The sequence below is a fragment of the Heteronotia binoei genome, chromosome 11 (assembly GCF_032191835.1).
Source record: "Heteronotia binoei isolate CCM8104 ecotype False Entrance Well chromosome 11, APGP_CSIRO_Hbin_v1, whole genome shotgun sequence".
Classification (NCBI taxonomy): domain Eukaryota; kingdom Metazoa; phylum Chordata; class Lepidosauria; order Squamata; family Gekkonidae; genus Heteronotia; species Heteronotia binoei.
The window spans coordinates 64890661-64910722 of NC_083233.1; the positions used below are offsets into that span (position 1 = coordinate 64890661).

A 20062-nucleotide genomic window follows, 5' to 3' on the forward strand; every position below is an offset into this window, starting at 1 on the left:
AACGAATTACGTTCTAAGGTAGAGTCGTAACACATAATGCCAAGACCATAATGCTGCCTTCGATAACAGCACAAGCACTATAAAATCCAGTCTCATGAATCACCTTGTAGCTTACTGGCCAATCATACCATCATGCATCAAACCCATATAATACAATAAATCCTGGATCCATAACTTAAATACCGCAGGAAGACCTACCTGCCAACTTGCAGTATGACCTTCATAACAAGGTTAGGAAATCATCAGCCAAGACAAACAAGCCAATTTCTTGAGCAGGTCACAACAAGCAAAGATCCGTAAATCTGGATAATATAGATAGAGCTCTGGTGCCCCAGCAAGGAGGAGAACAGTTCCCTTTTTGCTCCTCCAAGACATATTTATTGCCACACGCTTTGATTTAATAGAAGCCCCCTTTCTTTTGTCTGGAAAAATAAAAGTCTCAGGGCACTGAAGGAAGTTCTGGAGTAATGCTCTAATATTTCAGGTGTCAGAAACCTTCAAAGAAAGATCCTGGGAGGCTAGAAAACCCTGCTCTCTTGGGACTATACGTACTAATCCTGACTGTGCTGATACTCCAAGAATGAAAGGATGCAACAGAACCTCAGCAGGGGTTCAAGCCTATAATTGGCAATCCTCAATTCCTAGTTGGTTATTATCAACCCTGCCTATTAGACTGAAAGCTTTACACCAATGTCGTAAGACTACTACTTCAGCTCCTTCACCTTGAGAGTTAGATTTCTGAGTGGGTAATGGATACAGTCAGGGCTTTTTTTGTAGCAGGAACTCTTTTGAATATTAGGCCATACACCCCTGATGTAGCCAATCCTCCAAGAGCTTACAGGGCTCTTTGTACAGGGCCTACTGTAAGCTCCAGGCTTCTTACAGGGCTCTTAGTACAGGGCCTACTGTCAGGCTTCTTCCAGGCTGGTATTTCCTCCCAGCCTGCAGGAGTCCGCCGGGACCAGCAACCCGTTATGGTATGCCACTATAGGCAGCTGTCTACACTGCCTACTTGTTGGTGCCAGCCCTGCCTGCTTGGCCTCCTGATTTGCACCGCACCTGAATCTACTTACAGTCTTTGACCCACTCTTTGGCAAGCCCCGTTTGGCTTCCTAACCTGACTATGGATTCCTTAGATTTGGTCCTAGCTTTGGCCTTGGAGCTACTCTTGGATTGTCTCTCTAGCTACCAACTCCTGCTCGGCTTCTTGCTTGCACTTTAGACTTCTTAGACTTGATCCTTCAACCCACTCTTAAGTCCCTATTCACCAACTCATGTGTGACTTTCTGAACCGCACAACAGATTTCTTAGATTGGATCCCAGCTCCAGTCTTCAAGCCCACAAACCATCCAGGATCCCAACACTAGATTCGAATCCCATTTATCCGCAAAATATTGTTTCCACAGCTCACAAACAAACACTATTCAACGTCTTGCAGGATTTATGTCCCAGTGATATCTCTGATTATTACGCGGTCATAATAATCACTGAAGATGTAGCAAACTGAAAGAAAAAAAAAAAGATGAGCCATTTCCAGGGAGGCATGAAAATTACAATAAAAGAAGGGCTCTGCTGCAAAATTAAAACAGATTCCTGAAAGTAGGGTTCTTCAGGGGAAGGGGGAGATATGACCATTAAACTGCAGTTTTAATTTCCAAGCAGCAGGAGTCTATACAAAACAAACCTGGCTTTCTGATCCAAGAATGCAAGATATCTTGCAATACTCCCCCTCTCTGGACCTATACAGTTTATTTTCATGCAAATAGCAAGCTAGGGGACCTCTAAAAGGGGAGAATGTAATGAAGATCAGAGCTAAAGTGGGGATACTCAGAAAGAACGTCACCAGAGGGGATGGATTCCGAAGTTTGTGTTGGCCAGCAATCTGGTACGCAAAGCAATAAAACATTCCTGACATGGGAGTTCACAATTTATGCTCTTCCTCATAAACCATTCATTACTCCAGATTATTTCACTGGAGGCAGAATATAAAAACTAATCACTACTTGTTCAAAACTGACAACCAAAAATTTTTATGACACAGGGAGCTGCCTAATTATCCCATTATCTACGAGCTCAATGTAGATGAGCTTTTCATACAAGCACAGAGGCGGTTGCGTTTTGAGAACTGATCTCACAGCACCCAGAAAGAGGCATGAAATGTGCACACACTGGGCAAGTACGAAGCTGTGAACAAAAGGCTGCTGAAGGCAACTTCAACCCCAAGTGGAAGTACTAAAAATAGGATGCTGGAACAGAAGTACCTGAAAGAAGAGCTACTTCCCACCAAGTTGGGGTTGTGTGTACACATGTGAATTTGAGACACAGAGAAAGAGGCCATTCTGAGAATGCAGTGGCTGGTTTGGCATCACCAGCACTGTGAAAGACAATGTTGTGTAGTGATTAGAGTGCTGGACTAGGAACTTGGGGATCCAGGTTCAAATTTCAACTCTGCCGAAAAGCTCACCGCGTAACCTTGGGTTCATCACCCCCTCTCTGTCTAATTTACCATTCAGAATTGTTGTAAGGATAAAATAGACAAGAGGAGAATGATCTATATCACTTTGGAACCCCATTGAATAAGAATAGGGGATTATAAATGAGGTAGGTAAACAAACCACAGAAATTCATGCAGATCCTGCTAGTGACTTTAAACTAAGGAGGAGGAGGTTATAGCCTGTCCTTCACTTGGAGTTGCAGAGCAGCTTACAATCTCCTTCCCTTCCTCTCACCACAACAGACACCCTGTGAGGTAGGTGGGGCTGAGAGAGCTCTAAGAGAACTGCTTTTGAGAGAACAGCTCTGAGAGAACTGTGACTGACTCAAGATCACGCAGCTGCTGCATGTAGAGGAGTGGAAATCAAACCTGGTTCTCCAGATCAGAGTCCAGCATTCTTAACCACTACACCAAACTGGCTCTCAAGAAATCAGCATGGGGACTAACACAGCTGGTGTCCAAGTTGAGAGTGTGTGACATGCCAACTGTGTTCAACACTCACCAACAACATGCATTTGTGGGAAGTCTGAAATCCTGCATGATTGTTGCATGACATGAGAACCATCCACATGTAGAGTTAGAGAGTCAACAAAATACAGGTTGAAATTCCCTCTGCCATAAAGATCACTGGGTGACCTAGGGCCCAGTCACTATATCTCAGTTAGGGAGTGTGGGTACTATTTGGCACCTCTTCATTGACTGTAAGAAGCGTGAATTTGTCAGAGTCAACTGGATCATAGTATACATTCAGAAGTGGGGACATGTCTCAAAACAAGAAGTAGTTACAAAACTTTTGATTGATACTGATTCAAGTGTAACTCTTGCTGTGGCAAAATTTTTATCTATGTCTTTTAATTACCTTTCCTCTTAGTGACATATTTTATACTTTGTATTTAGTATTTCTGATTACTTGGTTATCTTTTATATTACTGGATTATATTAATCTGAACCTCTAAATTACTGAATTTGTTTGCTTATGACCCATTGGTCTGTGAACACAAAGTATAAAATAAAGGAATAAAGGAAAGGCAGTAAACAGGAACTCCTTTGCATATTAGACCACACCTCCTTGATGTAGCCAATTGTCCAAGAGTTTACAGGGCTCTCAGTACAAGGCCTACTGTAAACTGTTGCAGGATTGGCTACATCAGGATTGGCTGCCTAATATCCAAAGGAGTTCCTGCTAAAAAGAAAGCCCTGGCAATAAATAAACTGTGAGTGGTAACAAGTAGATAAAGTAAGCATCTGAGTACTACTAGGCAATGTTCCTTTTAAGCTGAGTTAGTGTGAGTTAGCTAGCTCACAGTTTTTTAGCCCCCAGCTCACACATTTTTGTCTTACCTCAGGAAAAAATGGTCCCCGAGCAAACTAATTTATGCAGTAGCTCACAACTTTAATGCCAGTAGATCATGCATAGAATTTTTGCTCACACAACTCCACACTTTAGAGGGAACATTGCTCCTAGGACAAAAGTGCCAAGACCCAGAACAGGTGGCAGCTCAGTGGTTTCTCTAGCATCCCTTGGCCTAAAAGGAAAGGAAAGGTCCCCTGTGCAAGCACCAGTCGTTTCCGACTCTGGGGTGACGTTGCTTTCAAAACGTTTTTACGGCAGACGTTTTACGGGGTGGTTTGCCATTGCCTTTTACAGTCATCTACACTTTTCCCCCAGCAAGCTAGGTACTCATTTTACCAACCTCGGAAGGATGGAAGGCTGAGTCAACCTTGAGCTGGCTACCTGAAAACTCAGCTTTCACTGGGGATCAAACTCAGGTCGCGAGCAGAGGGCTCCGACTGCAGTACTGCAGCTTTAACACTCTGTGCCACGGGGCTCTTTCATTGCCTACAAACAGCTCACAAATAAGCAACACGAATCTGTCTCTTCCTTCACAGCAATTCTACGAGAAGCAGCCATGGTGAGAAATGGATGGCATTTGTGCCACCGAAGGAAGTAAAACATCTTAAGAACTTCTGTATTTACACTTTAGTATTCCAAATTTATTCTTGCTTGAAGACAGCCAGAGCCAACCTGTCAAACTGAATGAATCACGACAATGTATTTCATGGCATTTTATAGAATAGGAATTCTTTGAAATTATAAACATTAAAAAAAAACTGATAAAGTTCCTTAGAAACAACTTCATTCTCTATACACCAAGATTAAATGGTTCTTTTCCTTCACTCTTTTTTTTTTTACAGTCCTCTGAATTTATTATCAGTATTTACAGCGTGGAATAAAATCTGTCATTGAAGCCAACACAAGAGGAAATGATCTTCTTTCTTTTTTTCCCTCCTTGTTCTGACAATTTGCATGTCAAAGGCCATAGGAAAGACACAGTTATCACTTCTTTTTTTTGGTAGGTCCTTGAATCCTGTTGTCATAGTTACAAGGCTGGCAAATCAGAAACACTTGAGCAGCATTCTAAGTTATGCTAATTGACAGAACAATCTTCAAATTCCAATGGGTTGACCTCATGTTCTTGCCCTCAACTTGGGTAACTTCCTTTCTGATTGAAAAACAAAGGCAAGATTACTTTTTCCCCCCCTCATCTGATCCAGCCTGCTCAATAATACTTCGAAGGGAAACAACAGTCAACAAAGGCAGCGTTTTCCCTCCCGAAATTACAAAAATGCTTATAAACACCGTTGCTATGGTTTGTCTACAAAAGACCAGATGAAAGGTTTGACAGCAAGTGTTATCTCCCTTAAAATGCAAAGGACACAGCTATAAAATCATACACAAAGCAAACATATAGGTTCTATTCACACCATTGCAAGTGTGTGGAACAGAATGATTTTCCCCTTCCCAGAAAAAAAATAGGGCTTGCATCCATCAGAGTGTTTCCATTGACTGGAGGTTTTTCTCACACACTGCAAGAACTTCTTAACTCCCCCCTTTTATTGAAGTTCAAAATGATCACTGAAATCCTGTTCCTTGGGGGGAGGGCTGCCATTTGGCCCCAACTTTGGGGGAGGATGTTTTGTGATGCAGCAGGAGGAATCAACAAAGCCATGATCCAAGGGTGGAAATTCTTCTTTCCACAGAAACACTTTGTCAGATCCAAGCCCATGTCAAATCCAAAACAGCCATTTCTTCCAGGGGAGCTGACCTCTATTGCCTGGGGATCAGTTGTAATTCTGGGAGATCTCTAGGTGACAAATAAATTTTGGCACCTTAAATACATCAGAAGTAGATATATATGTTGCTATATACAGCTCTGTATGCATCATTCGTCCATGACTTTCTTCCTCTGTGAACAAGGTTTGTGTATATCAAGTACACACCCACACCGCATATTAATAAAACACACACACTCACACACAGAGGAAAGCATGCACACTTTGATGAACAGGCCCTTAGCCACAATTCAATCATACTTAATAGAGCAAGACTAAACCAGGTGTGTGCTATGGTTTCCAATCTTCATTCTGCTATAATCTGCACAGATGGAGGATCCTCCATGACCACACAGTTCATGTGCTGTGTAGTATTATTACTACAGAACCATGGGGTTATGTGGCAAACGCTTGTTCCATGCAAACGGCTGCCACAGAAGTGAACATGGAAGTTAATAGAGAAGGGGCTGGTTTTATAACATACATTCATTTATTCAAGGGTGGAATTCTAGCAGCAGCTCTTTTGTGTATTAGGCTGCACTCCCCTTATGTAGCCAATCCTCCAAGAGCTTACAAAAAAGAGCCTTGTAAGCTCTTGGAGGATTGACTACATCAGGGGTGCATGGCCTAATATGCAAAAGAGCTCCCGCTAAAATTCCACCCCTGAATTTATTTAATATGTACCAAATTTTAATTAGTCTATGGACTAATATTAACGTCAAAGTAAGGAAAAACTAGTTGAGGGTTTTAAAAATAAATTAAAAAGCCATCCAAGCTCATCCAGGCTCTTTTTCCACCACAGTTTGTTCATGAGGTGAATGAGGCTGCAAACCTTTGGCCTCTTTCAAATTCTACCTTCTCTCCCTTTCCTCAACAAAAACGAACATGCAACCACGCAAACAGTTTTAATGCAGCCCTAGAGTTCACCCTTCTTAAATGGTGATCTTTTTCAGTCTTCCATGCTGGATCAAACAACATAAGATAAAGCTATATTCAGATACCCAACATCTTTCCTATCTAGACTGAATAGTAGAATAAGGAAGAAACAGATGGTAGCCACATCCCACGCTGTGGCTCAAACCATAAAACCTAGATATTGCCAATCTCTTGATTAAGCCAGCAGTCTCAAACTTCACAGAAATGTGTCACAATTCGCTGGGGATATTGTATATAAAGAACTTTCAGCTTTTAAATAAGTTACGTAACATATTCTTCACATTTTCATTTCAGCCTTTCTCTAAAGAATGTTAGGGTAGTGTAAATAGTTCTCCCCTTCCCTATCTATCCATCTCACAATGACTCTGTGCAGGGCTTTTTTTGTAGCAGGAACTCCTTTGCATATTAGGTCACACACCCCTGATATAACCAATCCTCCTGGAGCTTACAGGGCTCTTCTTACAGGGCCTACTGTAAGCTCTTAGAGGATTGGCTACATCAGGGCTGTGTGGCCTAATATGCAAAGGAGTTCCTGCTACAAGAAAAGCCCTGGCTCTGTGAAGTCATTCAGGCTGAGAGAAGATGACGGACCAAAGGTCCGGGGTTGCCATGTCTCCACTGCTCTTGCTCCAAGAAACAGTGGGAGAAAAGTTAAGGGGGAGGAAGCAAGCTCATGTACTTGCTGGAAGTGGCAAAGGGTGATTCTAGGAATCACTGGAAACTCTATGGTTTTACCATAGCTTTTCCAGCAATTCCTAGAGTTGTCCTTGTCCGTTCCTGCATCAACTTCTGGTAGGTTCACTAGGCTGTATTTTTTTTAAAAAATTATCCTGCCTGTGCTTGCCAGCCCTACCTAGGCTGAGACACTGCTGAGTGAGGATTTGTATCCAGCTTCTAGTCAAATATTCTAACCACTATGCCATATTGGCTTAATGAAGTATTAAAATCCCATCAACAAATCATGAGCAGAATCATCACAGAAACAAAGGCCCTTTAAATCTTCTTCCCTATCTGAGGAAAGAAGGAACAGAGTTCTGTTTCCTCCCTTACTAGTGTCCATTTAATGCCTTTATAGTTCAGAGTTTCTCCGATTTAGTACTCTGCATAATAAGCCTCTTTTAATATCCAGCGGTTACCCAATTAAAAGATAAAAACCCCAGGCACTTTCCCAAATCACCAAAGTTAACTGGCAAACCACAAGTACTATATAAAAGCATGATGTATGTCTCCTTCACAAATTAAGAGGTGGTAAGGTTGGGAGGGGGAGAGAAATTATGGACACTGTCATACTAAATTACTCTGAGTGAAAACTCCATTTCTGGAACATTTTAGAACAAAGAACTCCTTGGGCTTGTGGTGATTATGGAAAGTGGTAAGTACACAGGTGAAGAGAATACTCTTTTTTATTTCCCCCTTCTTCTAAGCCTGGCATCAGATCCAAACTTGGAATTCTAGAGAGCAGATATATCCGAAGAGCAGATACTATTCTCCCCACATACCCTAAAGAGAAAACGTCGAAGGCTCTGTGGGCCACAAGACGCCAATGCTGCAAACTAGTTTTTTGTTGTTCAGTTGCACAGTGGAGTCTGACTCTTTGTGACCCCATGGACCAAGTCACACCAGGCCCTCCTGTCTTCCACCATTGACCACATCCAGCTTACCTTGATTCATAGATCATACATTCCACATTCCAATGCAGTGTTGTTCTTTGCAGCATAGGACTTTCCTTTCACCATCAGACACATCCACAGCTGAGTGTCCCTTCGGCTTTGGCCCACCCACTTCACTCTTTCTGGGGTTACTTGTACTTGCCCTCCACTCTTCCCCAGTAGCATACTGGACACCTTCTGAACTGAGGGCTCATCTTCCAGCGCCATATCTTTTAGCCTTTTGTTACTGTCCATGGGGTTTTCTTGGCAAAAATACTGGAGTGGGTTGCCATTTCCTTCTCCAGTAGATCGCATTTTGTCTGGGTTCTCAGCAAACTAGTGTGGACCACCAAATTGGATTCCAGTGGCTGTGACACACTTTACTTGGACAAAAGATTTCTTACTATTTATATCAGGTGTTTTCTCAGCAAATATCAAGGGGGTCCTAATGCACAACTCTACACAAATTTCATTTGAAGTGTGATCTTGGGGGAGAGTTTTACGGATTCTATGGACCATCAAAAAGACAAGTAAATTCTAGATCAAACCAAGCCTGAACTCTCACCAAAAGCTAAAATGACTAAGCTGAAGCTGCTGTACTTTGGTCACATTATGAGAAGACAAGAGTTGCTGGAAATGACAAGGTGGCCATCCTGCAGGTGGGACCTAGAGTTCTCCTGGAAGTATAATTAATCTCCAACTACAGAGATTCAAACCCCTGGAGGAAACAGCAACCTTGGAGAATGGACTCCATGCCATCACATTCTCACTGAGCCCTCCCCAAATCCTGCTCCCACATCTCCAGGAATTTCCCAAACTGGAGATTGCAAGCTCAGGATCCAAGGTGATGGAGATGACAAACCTAGTTCAGGATCCAAGGTGGGTAACCATAAACCAGCACAAAAATAACAATCTATTAAAATTCAAGAAATATCTGGGGACTTTGGGAGTGGAGCCAGGAGATTTTGGAGGTGGAGCCAGGAGACATTGGGGCAGAGCCAGGAGCAAGGGTGTGACAAGCATAATTGAACTCCAATGGGAGTTCTGGCGATCACATTTAAAGGGACCGCATGCCTTTTAAATGCCTTTCCTCCATTTGGAAATGGATAGGGGCACCTTCTTTGGAGGTACATAGAAATGGACCCCCTGGTCCAAACTTTTTGAAACTTGGAGGGTGTTTTGAGGAGAGGCATCAGATGCTATGCTGCAAATTTGGTGCCTCTACCTCAAAACACAGCTCCTCCAGAGCCCCAGATACCCATGGATCAATTTTTCATTATACCACATGGGAATTAGTCTCCATAGGGAATAAGGCAGTGTCCAGCAGACATCCCCCCCTGCCGCTTTCTGATGACTCTGAAGCGGGGGGAGGGCCTCCAAACCAGGGGATCCCCTGTCCCCACCTGGGGATTGGCAACCCTATTCTCATTCACTTTAATTGACTTAAGAGAGGCGTAACTCTGCGTAGGATGGCACCTCATTTCCCCAGTTGTGGTTTAATTGTGTCCTGCTGTCAGATTTCTTTCGAGTGTTTTAACTTTTTCTATGAATGTCGATAGGCAGGCACATACAGACACAGAGCCGTTGTTAGCTGCAATTGGTGCAATGCATAGAGCGGGAAAGACTCGGTCTACATTTTCTAAAGAGGTAAAGAAAAATTGCACTTTGTGCCCGTGGAAAACGCCATGCTTGGTAGCCTTGTATATGGTGTGCAATCAAGAGGAAGGGCAGAGATCCATTCAACTGGCATCGCAGAAGAGAGGCCTTGAGTAGAACCCCAGTGGAAGCAATTGAAGCGGAGCCTGTTTTATGGAGAAAGGGGGGCTTGCATAAATCCATGGCTGCCCAGCTCCTCTGAGCAATCAGTTTATGGCTGGCTTGACAAAACATTACTCTGACATCATTGGGCTTCAACTAAGCGGCTTGCAAAGTCCGTGCTTACAAAAGTGGCAGCTGTTTTGAAAATGTGTACATTCCACTAAAACAGCAAAGGAAAGAGTTTGTTAATATACAAGGAGCCCGACCTTATCTAAGAGTCATGTTCTTTAGAAGTGAAAAACTCTACTCCGTAATCTCCTACGCTGGGGAGAGAGGGAAAAGGAAGAGGCTCCGGTCTTGTCATAACAAAGGAAATAAGGCTTTATGCTCTCAAAGTCACTCTCCTTATCTTTGCTGCACATCCCTAACACACAAGATACACACACAGATGCTGGCATTTCCTTGTGCTTTCTTCTTGTTCTGTATTTACCAGCCGCTGTTAACCAGTAGCCTCCTTACGGCAGCCTTCTCACTCAGCCTATTTCCCCCCTCCTTGCTTGTTGCTTTCCCATCATTCCCTGCCCAGCTTCTTCAAAAGGAACCCTCAGCATGGCTTCTGGCCTGCAAACAGCTCTGCCTCTGGACTGAACCTTCTAGACTACCTAAAAGATAAAGGCAGTCCCCTGTGTAAGCACCAGTTGTTTCCAACTCTGGGGTGACGTTGCATCACAACGTTTTCACGGCAGACTTTTTATGGAGTGGTTTGCCATTGCCTTCCCCAGTCATCTACACTTTCCCCTCCCGCAGCAAGCTGGGTACTCATTTTACCCACCTCGGAAGGATGGGAGGCGGAGTCAACCTTGAGCCAGCTAAATGAACTCAACTTCTGCCGGGATCGAACTCAGGTCAAGAGCAGAGAGCTCGAACGGCAGTACTGCAGCTTAACCATTCTGTGCCACAGGGCTATTCTAGACTACCTAGGCTTGCCATTTAACTGCTGGGAGTGGGAGATACCCTGCCCCCAGCTTGTTGCCTACCACCAAGGGTTGCCTGGTCTCCCTTGGCCACTGGCAGGAGATGGAGGGGTAGGGTTGCCATATCCAGGTTAAGAAACTCCTGGAGAATTGAGAGTAGGGCCTGGGGAAGACAGGGGCTTCACGGGAGTATGATGTCATATAGTCCACCCTCCAAAGCATCCATCAGGGAACTGATCTCTTTAGTCTGGAGAACAGATGTAATTCCAAAGGATCTCCAGGTCCCACCTACAGTTGCCAGGTCTGTGCTGGAAAATACCTGGAGACTTTGAGTGGGGTTTGGGGTTTGGGGAAGGGAGGGGAGAGGCCTTGGCATGGTCCAATGCCATAGAGTCTACCCTTCAAAGCAGCCATTTTCTCCAGGGGACTGATCAAGGCCACCAAGTAATACACTGTCTTACAGTCTGCAAAAATATAATACAAGGATTGTGTACAACACATAGTAAACAATACAATATTGATAGAGGCCAGCAGTGCCTCGTCCAGGTTTTCCTGGAAGTGACATGATGTTGCACCAATGATATGGCCCCCATGCCTTTGGCCTGCCCCCCGACTCCCACTGGTTTCTAGATACTGGCAGTTCTAGAACAATTCTTTATGTAGTCCAAACACATTCCAGAAACCTAAGGGCACTTACATGTTCAGAAAAGAGAGTGGAGATTTTGGTTGATTTCTATTTCACACTGCACTCAACAGAGCCCTTGAGCCCCAAAATGTTGTTCCTTCAGGTCAACAATACCTCAGGTACAATATGAATGGCAAAGTAAGGAGTCTGCAGTGTGAAGGGGATAATCAGCAGAAACCTTTTCCAAAAATTACAGTGCCTTTAAGTCTTCAATTTTGGAATCAGAAATATATCTTTGGTTCTGCAAAGGACAGCCTCTCTCCATGTCTCTATGCCAACTATTGGTTACCTTCTTCTACCTGTTCCCCATTTAAGGGGTCTTGCATGGGATCCATTAGAGCCTGTTCTTTCTCTCTAGCTGTTCTCACCTTTTGCAACAAGCTCCTTGAAGAGGTATTGGGGATATCATTTTAAGAATGTTGTTTCAGAGGCCATTTAATTTGTGAAGACTTGGGATGGGGTTGAAGCTGCCATCATTTTCTTGGGGAGAGGGAGTTAAAGGAGTTTTGCTGTAGTTTGTAAGTGTTTAACCTTGAGAACTGTAAGCCGCTATAGCTAGACAGTAAAAGTGGGGTATAAATATTTTAGTAAGTGATAAATAAAACAAAGGAACAGTACTTCAGCATTTGATGCTGGCTACTAGGAATCCGGATTTTGTCTCCCCCTTTCCATCAACATGGTGGAATTTGGTATTATTGTTACATTGGTCAAAGCAGTGCTTATGCAATCTTCCAAGTTACATTTGCATGCATTGCATTGCTCCAAGGTTGTTGTGTTCAGTTTTTTTAACATTACCTATTGTGCATCTTTTGGAGGACAAATAATGTGAGGCAGGGAAATGCAAAGGAAATCAGATTGGAGAATTGGAGAAGGCATGGTGGGACGGGAGAGGAAAGAACTGAAGGAACACTGCACAAATAAACCAGATGGCAAAAGGAATTCACAAGCCAAGCCTGCCACGGGAATGAACATAGGTAAAACACATGTGACAGGCAGAAACGACACCAGGGAAAGGAAAGGCCCCAAACAAATCCATCAAAACCAGAAGAAACGCGAGCTTAAAAGCTATAAAGTCACAGCCCGCTCCATGAATCATAATTCACAAATCCACCGCAGCCACTTAACGTGGAATCTCTCCAACTGTGCCCAGCTTCAAACGGCAGACTGACTCCTAACCTAAATACCTTGAAGCCACTCTGCTTTAGGGGCAATAAATGCTAGCAAGACATATACTGGCCCGAGATAATACAATAAAAGCAATAAAAATGATTTAATTCTCCTGACGGGTCATCGAAAGGAGACATGCAGACAACTACTCAGCCCTTCCCTAGCTGAAGGATTGCCTCTGTTCCAACCAATTGGCCAGAGGCGTGTTCTCAACACGGGGCTTCCATTTTGCCTGTGTGCTGGACAACGAAGGCATTACACTCCCCGCTTAGAAACATACAGTGAGGGCTTTAGTTGCTAGATGCAGCTGGAGACAGCGGAGGAAATTAATACTCTGAAGCTTACCATAAATTTCTAATGTGTATTCTGTAGGGAAGGGAATAGCTGCAATAGTATGTTTCAGCCAAAACAGCAAAGAATCTTGCGGGGCTTTAAAAATTAACAATTTATTGCAGCATAAGCTTTCATGAGCCACCACCCATTTCAGCAGACGCATGGAGATACTAACTTGTAAACATAGTAGAGGAGTTATTACAAAGAATAGTCAGAAACCCCATTTTCTCAGGATCCAGCGTCCTCAGACTCATGGAAGAAAAGTCCAGCAGTGGTTATTAGCCACAGTGATCATGAGGGATCTCCATGTTCAGAGGCAGAAGGAGGAGGAGGAGGAGGAGGAGGAGGAGGAGGAGGAGGAGGAGAAGAAGAAGAAGAAGAAGAAGAAGAAGAAGAAGAAGAAGAAGAAGAAGAAGAAGAAGAAGAAGAAGAAGAAGAAGAAGAAGAAGAAGAAGAAGAAGTTGGATTTATACCCCACCCGTCGCCACCCAAAGGAGTCTCAGAGTGACTTACAAATCTCCTTTCCCTTTCCCTCCCAACAACAGAAACCCTGTGAGGTAGGTGGGGCTGAGGGAGTTCTCCCAGATCTGCTCTTGGGCAAAACAGCCCTGAGAGAACTTGTGGCTGCTGGGAGTGGGAGATATCCTGCCCCCAGCTTCTGTTGCCTACCACCAAGGGTTGCCAGGTCTCCCCTGGCCACCGGCAGGAGATGGAGGGCTAGGATTGCCATGTCCAGACTAAGAAACTCCTGGAGATTTGAGAGTGGGGCCTGGGGAAGACAGGGACTTCACTGGGGTACAAGGCCATATAGTCCTGGTCACGTCAGCAGGTGTATGTGGAGGAGTGGGAAATCAAACCCGGTTCTCCCAGGTAAGAGTCCACGCACTTAATCACTACACCAAACTGGCTCTCTCAGTAACCTTCTGAATACCAACGCTGGAGGTCAAGAACAGGCCTTGGTACCCTGAATGTAGACCTTCTGCAGCATCTGGTTGGCTGCTATGTAAAACAGGTAAAACTACAGAGTTTCAGATAAATACTAGAGTATTGTGCCAACAAAACAATGTCACTTCCAGGTTTGTGCTGAAAGCAGTGTCACAGCATCGACACAATGCCTATTTGCCCTTGCCCCCCTAAAGTTCCTGCCAGGTGCCAGCTAGGCCCAGCCTGGCAACCAGTGACAAACTAAGGGAGGGACATGGGAGGACGGCCAGCATATCATCACATTTAGAAAAACCTGGATGGGATGTCACACCTCCCTATGGGTTGGCTGACTCTATGAGAAACCCTGGAAGTGATGTCAGTCCTCTCTAGGAATCGCCAAAACCTGGTTTTCACAGAAGTAACACTTTAACATGACATCCTGTGAGATGCTTAGCTTACCCCCCCAAGTTTTGAGTGTCAAAAGTCTAACAGTCCTGTTTTCAGGCATTACTTGTAGCCAGTCTGTTTTAGTCCACCTTATGTTTGTTACCTTGCCCCACAGAACAAAATGGGAGCTGTGGAGAATCCAATGTTTTTGTTTTTGCATAGTCCCGCCCCTTCATCTGCACAGCCTCAACGAAAGTTTCCAAGTTCATAGTCACGGAAAGGTGTGACAGAAGGCTGGGAAACAGCTTTCATGACGGTAACAGGTCATTACCCACACCGAACACGTTCAAGTAAATGGCTAATTTCACTGGATAATGAGAGTATTAATCATGTCTGCACAACCTGGGACACCACCAAGCTGAACACAGGCCACCAGCCATGTAGAAGAAGCCACTAGAAGTTTAGTAAATCTCTTGCTTCATCTGCCTGACTAGTGCTGCCAAAAACAAAGAGGGTGGGCAGACACTGGACACAACATGCTACACGACTCAATTCGTCTTGTATGGACTGCAAGTTGTGCACACGTGATTCACAAAATACCCCAGCTACAAACAGAACTCACGCTTGTCCTACCAAAACACCACAATGTGTTGAAAATGTTAAAACTTGGGCTCATTTGCCTTAAAGATTTTTCCGTTCACTATGATGAAAACATCCAGGAGACTCTGACCCAATCTCCCCAAACTGGATTAGGGTGGCCAGCCTCCAGGTAAGCTCTCTGGAGTCCAGGTTTAAGGTCCCATTTCAAAGTGATACCAAGACTATATATTTATCCATTCATCTTGGACCTGTTGAAGATTTGAAACGGTGCACTTTGAATCGACCCACCGTTGTCCATATATGTGTCAATATATTTGGAACTCATTTCTGGAATTTGTGTATCCATATATTGGGAATGTATATTTGGATTAGTGTTTTGTTGCATATGACTGGCTATCACTAAAATACTCTTAATGCTGTGGTGTTGTGCCTGAAAGCAGTATGTTTTTTATTTGAAGCCTCCAGGTGGGGCCTGGAGATCTCCTGCTTTTACAACTGATCTCCAGCTGGCAAAGATCAGCTCCCCTGGAGAAAATGGCTGTTTTGAAAGGTAGACTCTGTGGCATTGGACCATGTGGCATTCTACCCTCCCCAAACTCCGCCCTCTCCTGGACCGACCCCCAAAGTCTCCAGGTATTTTCCAACACAGACCTGGCAACCCTAGACTGTGTGGATTCCGCCACTTCAAATTGTGTGTGAGCCTGTGTGTGTGTGTAGATAGGATGCTGTACAATAGAATACTCCTTTGTACACAACCTACACACCATAAGAACTAGGGCTGCTTCCACATGGGGGCCAGAAAACCCACCCTACAACCACAGCAGCAGCAGAAAGCAATACATGAACAGGTGGGAAAGGTATCCATAAACATCCTATTCCTGCACTGCTTATTACTGCTGGCTCTTCCCTCTTTTTTCTATTGGGCCTGTGCAAAAGTCCAAAGCCTGGAAACCTCCTTGCCGTTCCCTCTGACTTCCCCTGCCAAGCTGCCCTGTAGCAGCACAACAAATATATATATTTATATATATATATATATATATATATATATATATATATATATATATATATATATATATATATATATATATATATATATATATATATATATATTGGCCGCTGTGTGACACAGAATGTTGGACTGGATGGGCCATTGGCCTGATCTAACATGGCTTCTCTTATGTTCTTATGTTCTTATGGCTCAGAAAAGAAATGGGGCAAGCCCCTCTTAAAGGAAGCGGTTAACAGAAAGTTGCAGCTAGGTGCCGCCAGTGTTCCCTCTAAGCCATGGAGTCTTGAGAGCAAAAATTCTACTTTGTGAGCTACTGGCATTAAAGTTGTGAGCTACTGCATAAATTAGTTTGTTCTGGCGCTATTTTTTCTGAGCAAAGATAAAAATGTGTGATTCGGAGGCCAAAAATCTGTGAGCTAGCTCACACTAACTCAGCTTAGAGGGAACACTGGGTGCCGCATGCCACTTTGAACACAGAACTAAAACTTACACATAGCTAAAACCCCTTCTTCCCGTTGCAGTGACAGAGAAGTGTCTGCATAAACATTCCCCCAAAGCAGTTCCATGGATTCCCCTTTCAGCTGGAGAAAACTAGGTTAATGTTTTCTAAGGCTTAAAGGACAAAGCCCCAGGAACATAATGAAAAGAACACAATGTCATATGAAAGTTCACCTTTAGTGCAGGGACTTCCTGCTTTCATTAGGGGAGAAATTCTTAGGTAGTAGTCCCCTGTGCAAGCACCAAATCATTACCAACCCATGGGGTGATATCACATCAAAACGTTTTCTTGGCAGACTTTGCCATTGCCTTCCCCAGTTATCTACTCTTTACTCCCAGCAAGCAGGCAGCCTAACGTGTCACGGAGACGACTAAAGCAGGACCCTTTAACCGTGACAACTAGTTTTCTAGTGCAGGGATTTAATGTTTTTTTTGGGGGGGGGGAGAAGGATTCTATCACGTGAGTCCATATTTGCATACAAAGCATTACAGCCCATACATCGGTTTGCCATCTCAGTGAGAACTAGTCCTCATGGCCCACTGAACAAAGTCCTTGGGAATGGTTTAAGATCTATCACACAATAGCTATCTCTGTTTGCCCATCACAAACAAATCAACTGATGAAGCACTGGCCCCTTCAGCATATGCAACTCCCACTGAAGATCAATACTCATCTGCTGGGCTTGACTGAAGAAAAACAATCTAAAACAAATGCACTTTCCTTCGCCTTTCCAAGCTGCTATAAGGCATGCAAAGCATGGGACCCAGTGGGCAGTTTGGGCATTCCCAAGGGTGATTTGCTAACAGATCAAGAAAATCAACCTAGAATTGAAAGACGGCCTCAGGGTGCTCAAATGCACTATGGAGGAATCAGAAAGTGGGCACATAAGGTTAATGCCTGAGATGACACATGCCAAGACACAAGACAGAAAAGCCAACCAGGATCACTGCAGATCTACCCTATGGAAACCTGTACCGTTGCAGTCTATTCCAGGCCACTGTTAGAAACCTGTTTTGCATTACATCAGTTGCTCCAGCAAACCCGCATGTTTACTTCAACAAAAAGAGAACAGATCAATCAACTGTTGCCATAAAAGGCGGCAACTTGGCTTAAAATATCTCCCTCCCTTTAAACTGGACAAAGCACGTTTTCACCAAGGCACCCAGAAGAAGCACAGTTCATTATATTTCACAATTTCTGAAGAGACAGTCTTGTTTTGGCCTTTATTACAGGCAACATACACTAAATATCTTACCTTGTCAGATTTTTAACTTCAGATTGGCTCCTCGCAACACCAGGAAAGAGAACTCTGGAATGACAAATAAAAATATGGTTCGTCTAAGTCAAAGGAGGCAATGATAACGTGTGGCTATTTAAGGTATTCAAAATGCTTCACATACATCATCTCAGTAATCTTTACAACAACACTATACAGTAGGTAAGGATTTATTAATTAAAATATTTGTACCCTCCCTTTCCTCCTGGCTTTAAGGCAGCTCAAGTATGATGATTCCTATAAACTGGAGGCCTGAAAAATCTACCAGGGAAGGTAACAAGGTGGAAATCTCCCTTTCCTGGCCCCCCTCCCCCTCAAAAAAGCCTCCTTTCCCACCACCTGGGACCTGCCTACCTGAGGGACCGTCTCTCCCCACACGTTCCCCAGAGAGTACTGAGGTCTGGGACTCAAAATCTTCTCAACATCCCCGGGCCCAAGGAAGTGCGTCTCAAGACAACTAGAGACAGGGCCTTTTCTACAATGGCCCCTATGTGGTGGAACCAGCTACCGGAAGAGGTGAGGGCCCTGCGGGATCTTACTCAGTTCCGCAGGGCCTGTAAAACGACCCTCTTCCGGTTAGCCTACGCCTGACTGGATAAATGTAGCTTTCTAGATCTCTGTGATTACTGTATAATTTTAATGCCAAAAAATTTTAAGGTTTTTAGGTTTTTAAATGCTTGATTTTAAAATGTAATTATTTTGTTCCGATTTTATTGTTTTATTGTCTGTTGTAAGCCGCCCTGAGCCACTCGTGGGAAGGGCGGGATATAAATCCCGGAATAAATAAATAAATACATAAATAAAAAACATTTGGGGGATGAACATTTGGTTCAGTCCGAACCTCAGTCAAAGTACTACACGGACCATCTTTTCATGGTATTGCCTGTTCATGACACAATACGATAGTTAGTTGGTCAAATACCGCTGCACTTTCTTCTCTAGCAGACCTACTCCTCTGGAATTTGTCAAATGTGCGCAACATGTCCACCAGCTGGTGTTTGGCAACTGCCAAGCCCGCAAAAATGACATGCAGATTTAGTTAATGACTTGCAACTAAAACATGCAAATCAGTGGCAGCCGCGGGGGGCTCCCGATCTATTCCTGTCATGGCCCTTGGCACTGAACAAATTGCTTACCCCTGGGACAGAGGATTCTCCCTTGAGAGAGGATTTCATTTAACAAGGAAGCCAAAAGACACTCCATCTTCCTCGCTAAGGAAAATGAAGCATTTCTGCATGTAACTTCCAAACAGCCAAGAAAACAGAAGGAGTTGGGAAATAAGGTGCCATAGACACAGCCCCAAGTTGGTGCAGGAGGGAGAGATGCTCTTTGATAACTAAGTTAACAGTTAAGATAGGATCAAAGCATTTTTGCCACCATCTGGGAATTTGCAAAATTTAAGAGAAAAGGAAGAAGGCTTCAGTCAGGGGAAAGGGGACTCATATTTAAAATTCCTTCCATTCTGCTGAAGCAGTCTGCAAACGTTCAAGATATCTTTCAGGCTCTGGAGGATGGTTCAAACAAAAATTCCCAAAGGAATTAAAACAAACGGGGAGGGGAGCCAGCCAACCAAAGAGGAGAGCAAACTCCATGTACCAAACATTCTCTTCTATAATTCATGAGGCATAAAATTGCCTCAATATATTTATTTGGCTTTGGACCAAAAACCATCCTCATTTACCAGTTCAAGAGCTAAACAAATCTCCGTATACAGAGTGACATGTCTAATGCGTGTGTTTCATGGATTTTTAGGATTAAAACACTTGTTTACTTTACCTCTTTTTTTTGTAGTTTTTTTAATTATTATGTAGCCTTACAGTGTGCCTGTAATGGTTTCAGACAGCCCCTTGTTTCAATCATGTCCCAGGAACAAAAGAAATACACTTTTCATGGCCATAGCTATCTCTGCACGTTGCCTTCTTAAAACTCCTCTATTTCCAGATTAGCTTTGTGTCAAGAAAGGTATTTGAACCAAGGTCTGTGAAAGAAACTGTCAGACATGGTACTAGGCCCACAGGTTGCCAAGCAACAAGAACCTCAGGCACTATTCATCAGGTGTAGTTCCTGTGTTAAGCCCCGTAGGTCAAAGAGGCTTAGACGAGCACCAGAAAGCTTCCCAAACAAATGTGTTAGGTCAGGTGACCCAGAATAGGATCGTGATTGGAGCTAGCGAATATTTAACCTCTTCAGCTTAACCCTCCTGCTTGACAACTGCTGTCCAGACTCAAAACAACGAGGATTAGAGGCCCAAAAGCAA

At 43.7% G+C, this 20062-nt stretch overlaps 1 protein-coding gene across 8 annotated transcripts in view; it reads right to left on the bottom strand.

Moving 5' to 3' along the window:
- Nucleotides 1-17843, bottom strand: part of ARVCF (ARVCF delta catenin family member) — a 628036-nt gene extending 610193 nt beyond the window's left edge. For all 8 annotated transcript variants that reach the window (XM_060249537.1, XM_060249538.1, XM_060249535.1 and 5 more), the window contains exon 1: nt 17785-17843. The gene's annotated coding sequence lies outside the window, so the exon portion shown is untranslated. The remainder of the gene's footprint in view (nt 1-17784) is intronic.
- Between the last annotated feature and the right edge of the window lie 2219 nt (nt 17844-20062).